This window comes from Dipodomys merriami, unplaced genomic scaffold (genome assembly GCF_024711535.1).
Source record: "Dipodomys merriami isolate MVZ:Mamm:240054 unplaced genomic scaffold, mDipMer1.0.p SCAF_2, whole genome shotgun sequence".
Classification (NCBI taxonomy): Eukaryota; Metazoa; Chordata; class Mammalia; order Rodentia; family Heteromyidae; genus Dipodomys; species Dipodomys merriami.
The window spans coordinates 35,912,418-35,918,932 of NW_027203381.1; the positions used below are offsets into that span (position 1 = coordinate 35,912,418).

Below are 6,515 nucleotides of genomic sequence, written 5' to 3' on the forward strand. Positions count from 1 at the left end.
TTCTACCAGCTAATTTTTACTGTTTTCCCACTGTCACCTTGATTCCATATTTTCTGAAGAGACACCAGCTATTCATCCCATGAAGGAACTTGGTTACTGTGAGATTTTCTATCAGTTTCTAGAAAGCTGACTACAATGAGTTTTAGTGTGGATCTCCTTTAGGTTTCATTGTTCAAAGTTTATTGAACAGTTTAGACGTGTCTCTGTCTTTCAGTCATTTGGGGAATTGTCCTTGACTAGCGTTACTAAAAATTCTCCATCGTTCTGTCCTTTTCTTCTGAAATGTCCATGGGATATGAGTGTACATTTGCTGTTAGTTCAAAAGAAACTCTGGTTCTTTGCAGAACGTCTGGTTCTTTGTTTGCCTTCATTCTTGCTTTTCTGCTCCTCAGTCAGAATTTCAGTTCCCTTATGTTCACCTTGTGGATGGTTCTGCTTCCTCAAATCTGTTGTTGAAGGCCCCTAGTAAATGGTTTATTTTACTTCCTCTCTATATATCCAGGTCCTCTTGTTTATTTCCTTACTGAACTCTTCGCTGGTTGAAATGTCCTCTTCTTGATTTCCTGGACTAATTTGTTGGCCCATAGTTTTCCCTCAAGTCATTCAGCATATTTGAAACAGATGAATTGCTGTCTTTGACTACTAAGCCCAGTGTCTAGGCTTCCTTGTAGATAGCTTTCATCAAGACATTGATCTCTGTGAAGGATCCATTCTTTCCTTCCTATGCCTTGTAATTTTTTGGGGAACAAAACATTGAATATTACAATGTGGTCAATCTGAAGACCAGATTTTTCCTCCACAGGAATTGGTATGCTGCCTTGAAGGCTCCAGTCTCCTATGTCCACAGTGATACCTGCAAACCATTTTTGTGATACCTGTATTCCTCAATGATTATACTCACTGAATTTTCCCACTTGTCAGCACTGATCAACAGTTTCTTAACTCTCAAATCTTAGCAGTGTCTCCCCCCCATACATCATTTTCCTGGTGACTAAGTCTGGTCTCTTTCCAGAGGTGTGGATCCTCATAACTATATTGCATGCCCATCAGTGTAATGGCTGTTTCCCTTGAAAGACTGAGCACTGTTGCCTCCATTCTGACTTTCTGAAGCAAATGTTATTTGTGAAGATACAGAATGTCAGAGTTTGTTACTTATGATCTCTGGTCCCAAGATTTTAGGGGCCATATCAGGGCCCCATTCATTCTACTGAAACTAAAATGAATACTTGTTCTGTGCAGGATGGGCAATGCTCTTCTCCTAATTGTGGAGAAGGGAAGGTGGCATTCCACTTCTGCATAAAATTGACCATTACCCTGGAAGGTTTTGTATTTCACACCAGGTGGAAGAGTGTCTCTTGGAGGTCAAAGTGGCTTGGTGAGAGGGGTGTTCTGTGGAATCCACAGGCCAAAGGGGCAGTGACCTGCCCCAGAGTCAAACAAGTCAGGTCAAAGTAGAGAAGACACAGCCAGGGTAAGTCATGGACTCATGCCCATTGCACTATAGAATGTCAGCCAGTCCTCTACACAAAAGCATAGGGGTGACTTCAGGCATTGAGGTAGTCCCTGGAGGTCAGGTCAGTGTATCCAATGTCCAGTATCATTCTGAACTCTGACCTGGTCTGGAGGAGGTCCTCAGGCCCTGATTCCCTTCAGGTTCAGGCTCACTGTTCACTGTCTCCGCCATGCTCTGCTTTTTAACCATCCACTAGAAGGTCAATTTCAGAATGGAAGGGAACGCACATGGGAAATTCCACAGGTCTGTGTTCTGTCTGGCTAAGAACACCAAGGGAATGCCGTGCTCCCTCACTTACTATAACAGTGTTTTCGTAGACATTTCCTGTGTCTTCTGTGTCCTCCAGCTGGCTTACCCTGATGAACAACCTGCTTGTTTTTAGAGGAATGAAGGAGCCGTCACTGCTCACCCCTGATGCACAGCTCTGGCGGTTGCCTGTGGGGGCTCAGGTGAGATGGAGGCTGAGGGTAAGCTTTGGCTGGTAGACAGGGTTAGGAGGCTGCTCCCCTAACCGGTGGGGGATGGTAGCATGAGGAGAAGCCAGGATACTGAAGTGGGCTTAACTTGTGAACCAGATCTGGGGCTTCTGGGAAACTGTGTGCAGAAGTTGGACTTTCCAGGTCCCCTGTTTAGACCTTGAGTGGAGAAGGGCAGGAATGGAATATGACCATAAGATGTTACCTTTTCCTGGACTTTGGAAGATCCTCCCTTGAGGATCCAGTTGAGCTCCTTGTCAGAGCTGGACAGGACAGTGGGCTGCTCACTGCAGTAGGAAGGCACTTCAGTGGTGTCCTTGCTACTAATGTCAGGGCCATGGGTGACCTGCTCCAATGACTTGTACTGGGAGCTGCTACTGGTACTATGGTCAGTGTTCACGGCCTGGAAGTTTCACGGAGGAAGAATAGATTAATGGAGGGACTCCCAAGGACACACCCCAGTTCCTGGTTCTCACCTCTGAGCCCCCTGCTCTGTTCTAGGATCTCAGTCAATCACCATATCCCTATTCCCCTCCCCCATCTGAGTGAGGGACCACAGAGACATGAGAAAGAAGGAAACTGAACCCCAGAGAACTGAGGTCTCTCAGCCCAGGAACTGGGCTGTTCAGCAAGGGGATCTTACCATCAGCCTCTCTGACTCCTGGGCCCTGGCCCAGAATCTCTCTGCCTTCTGCCCACCGGGACTCAGGTTCGTCCACATGTTCACAATCGCTAATGGCTTCTTGGTAGGAGGCTTTTATTGTCAGTCTGGGTCCAGGGCTCCAGTGCACATGACATATTGCAGCTAAGACAAAGGTTGGATGTGAGGTGACCCCATGTCATGTGTGAGTCCCTTCTAGAGTCTCCCTGGAATTCAGAGCCAGATGCCCACCCCTCAGCAGGCCCTGTATAGTCTCACACTGACCCAGGTACAGTCCTCAGGCCTCAGGCCTCCATCATAGGGAGAGCCCACTCTCACAGTCCAAGTGCCCCCCTCCCGACCCACCTGGCATCTACACTGAGTGTCTCCAGGCTCCTGAACCAGGCAATACAATTCTCTTCTACTATTATATTGTCTTAACTTCAGCTCACCTGTAGCTGCTTCAACCACTCAATGCTATCATATTCCTGGCCAGGGAGAGCACAAGGTAGTGACAGGGCTGGGCTGTGAAGGCCGGGGGGTGACCAGCTTCGCAGGCTTTGCTCTGGAACCCTCCACTCAGTCCAGCCAGGCTGCTCTGTGCTCTCACAGCTGTGTGCACCCAGTGGTTCACAGGAAGCTCTCCTGATCCCACTTCACACCCCAACCTGCCTTCTAGAAAGACCTTCTCTCTCAGTCTGAGTAAATAAAGGGGAGAATGGAAGGACTGAATGGACAACCATGTGGGTCCCAGCCCACCCTGTCCAGGCAGCTGCCACTCACCTTTATCAACTCCATCTACTGTGCTCTTTCCTAGAAGGAATACAACAATATAGACAGAAAGTGGCCCCTCCTCCCTTCTGATCTCCAGGCCAGAGTGTACAATACCCCAGAAGACCATATATGCATACACAGGACTGGGACCATCTTTTAGATGAGCACCCAGGCTGAGGTTCAAGGATGCCTTGTTTAGCACTTCTGATGATACAACATTGAGGCTTCAGGGAAAAGCCAATGCTTGGACACTGTGTTGCTTGTGTCATGAAAGCCTGGCTTAAAATTTCCTCCTCTCTCCACCCTTGAGGGATTTGCAGTCCAGGCTGGGCAATCTGTCTACAACTCAGTGGCCAGGCATCCCTGGGTGTCACCTGGTAAGATGGGTGCAGTGAATAGCTCAGACGATGGTCTTGAGATTTCTTAGGAGTGTTAGAGCACAGGGCCCACAGGGGTCTTTCCCCTCCAGCCTCAGACATGCACCTGGGCTCTTGCTGCTCACATCCAGGGGGTCCTGATAGGCTGGTGTCAATCAACATTAGGTGTATCAGGAATGCTTCCAGGCAGGAAACAATGCCTTGGTCATAACCTGTAGGACTGAGTAGGTGATGTGCAAGGCCTGGGGCCCCTCCTGAGACCTTAGGCAGCCCTTCTTAGCCAGCCCTCAGCCCCACTGGGGCTTCCATGCCAGAGTCCCCTGCAGAAACATGGACCACTTCTATCTAGAGCCTCTTCTTGGCATTTGGGACTCCAAACTGACACAGGTCAAATTCTAGGCTGGCAAATGCAAAACCCAAAGTTATATAGTCTCTGCCCACCCCCCTCCCTGTAGACTCTGCCAAGCCCTGGGTCTGGTGGGCACAGTTCCTCCTTCCTCCCTTCCAGCTTATCAGGGCCAGGATCTGCCAGAGTCAGAATCGCACTCTACGTGGGCATTTCAGGAAGTGAAGTAAAAGGTGAAATGGCTAGGAAAGGCCCCACCCTCTTCTCTCTCAGGCAACCTGGCCTAGGTCACATTCACTCACCATTATATACAACCACAAGTTGTATAGTTCATTTTCCTCATAGTGTCTAGTCACTCATCTTTTTCAGCCGCCGGTGATTTTTGAGCTCCTTCCCTTTAGTGGCAAACTTGGAACTCTCCAGTCAAGTTTGAGGATGTTCCTAGTGAGGTCTCTGTCCTCTCGGCCTTTCTACTTGACCTTGTGAGTGAGATCACTAACTGGCTATGCCAAACCTCCTACCACCTGACACATCAATTCTAGCTAAGGTTCTGCTCCAGCATTCAAGGTTGTGGGATCCCACATGGGTGACCTGGCCTCCCTCTGCCTGCTTCTTTGTCAGGGATGGGAGGACTCAGTGTCTCCTCATTACCATCTGTGTTGTCCTGACTGGCATCTGGGGCCAGGACCTCCTCAGATACCTGGCATATTCCTTTTATCTCTGTACCTTAAAAGGCCCCTGGGCAGTCTGAGGTCTGAACTATACATCTTTCCATAAGTGAGATGAGAACACTGATGTCCAAAGCCCTAAAGGTGATCGAGGGTAGAAGACTTTAAGCCTCTGACTAGAGTCCATTAAGCTAGCGTTTCCATGAGGAGGTGAGCCACAAAGTAAGAGGATCATGGGGAGTCCTTTCTGACCCCAAAGTCCTGACTTTTCTCATCTGAGCAACGTTCAAGACCATTAGAAAATCCTTTCCTCTCTCTCAAACCCCTGTGACGGGCCCTGACAGGAAGCTCTGTCTCTGTGCACCTGGTTGGCTACTTTACCAGGTGCACTCCTGCAGCCCAGTATGCCGTATGAACCGGGCTGTGCATGCTGCTCCTCTATACATAGAAGCTGCTGGAAAAGTCAGGAAAGACAGATCCTCACTGTGTTTAGCAGTCCTTTTTTTGTGTGTCAGTTCTAGAGACAGAACTCAGGGCCCGAATATGGTCCGTTAGCATTTTAACTCAAAGCCTGTGCTTGACCACCTGGGCCACAGCTCCAGTTCCAGTTTTCATAATCAAAGATAAGACTTTCAAAAGTTTGTCTGCCTAGGCTGGGTTCCAACATTGATCCTTAGATCTAAGCCTTATCAATGACTAGGATTTTAAGTGTGAGTTGTTACCACCCGGTCCGGCATACTTTTAAGGAATCTGTGCTGTCCACAGCTCCAGCTGTGGTCCCTAGTGCTCAGTTTTTCTCTGACCATCAGTAGCATCTGCTCTAAGGAAAAGTACAGAGCCACACATCACCTGCAGATCAACATCCTGCCATCTGTAAGTTTATATCCAAACCCAGTGGGTCCTAGGCTCCTTTGGCCTCTGGGGCAGTGCTGAGATAGCCCATTCCAGAGCAGGCCTCTCCCCTAGGCAGTACAGCCTGGGGCCTTGAGTTCTGGGCTTCCTGAAGACTGGTGAACACAGTTTGAGCAAAGGCAGCCACATCCCCTTTAGCCTACCCACATTTGACTACCTGGCTTTGGCTAAATCCCTGCACGTTGCAGAAGTCTCCAGTTCTGGGGTTCATCTCTTGTGGGGACCACAATGTGCTTGCCCCACTATATCTCATTGCCAAAGACCTCTTTTTTCTCACAGTGCCTCCACCCTCCCAAGGGCCAAACAGCCTCTTCCCTTCCCTCCATCCAGAAGCCAAAGTTATGAAATTTCTCACAAACACCTTCAGGATGGAGCTGATTTGCCACCCTACACTTCTGCCCTCTGCCCTCACCTCCCCTAAATCTTTAGTAGCAACTCTCTGCTCCTGGAATAGTTGTTTTCAGAAGAAACCATGTCTGACAGCTTTTGGAATCTCTGGAAACTGTCACTGCAGGAGGGGCAGAGAGAGCTGGTGACAGTTGGAAAGGGGGAGGGGAGGAGTGGGACTCCATTTTGTTTTAGAACCAAGATTCTAAACTGCCTACACCAGAGGGTTAGACTCAATTGCCCTGAGCCCTAAGGAGCCATGGGCCTGGAGAGGCTCTTCACCCTCTTCCTGACCAAAGGGGGCACCACCCCATTTCTACTGTGCAGCTCTGCTTTGATTTCAGCTGGACCTGAGATCTGTGCCTACCCCAAGAAACCTGGAAAGCTCCTGTGTGTCTCTGTCCAGATTCAGCAGCAAAGGA

The 6,515-nt window shown here is 49.1% G+C and overlaps 1 long non-coding RNA gene across 1 annotated transcript; it reads right to left on the reverse strand.

The window, feature by feature from the left end:
* Positions 1 to 203: 203 nt before the first annotated feature.
* On the reverse strand, positions 204 to 6,202 carry LOC138832066 (uncharacterized). The gene is made up of 3 exons (XR_011373496.1): positions 6,119 to 6,202; positions 2,633 to 2,794; positions 204 to 2,392 (listed from the first exon to the last, which is right to left on the reverse strand). It is a non-coding gene; the product is annotated as an uncharacterized lncRNA (long non-coding RNA).
* Positions 6,203 to 6,515: the final 313 nt, after the last annotated feature.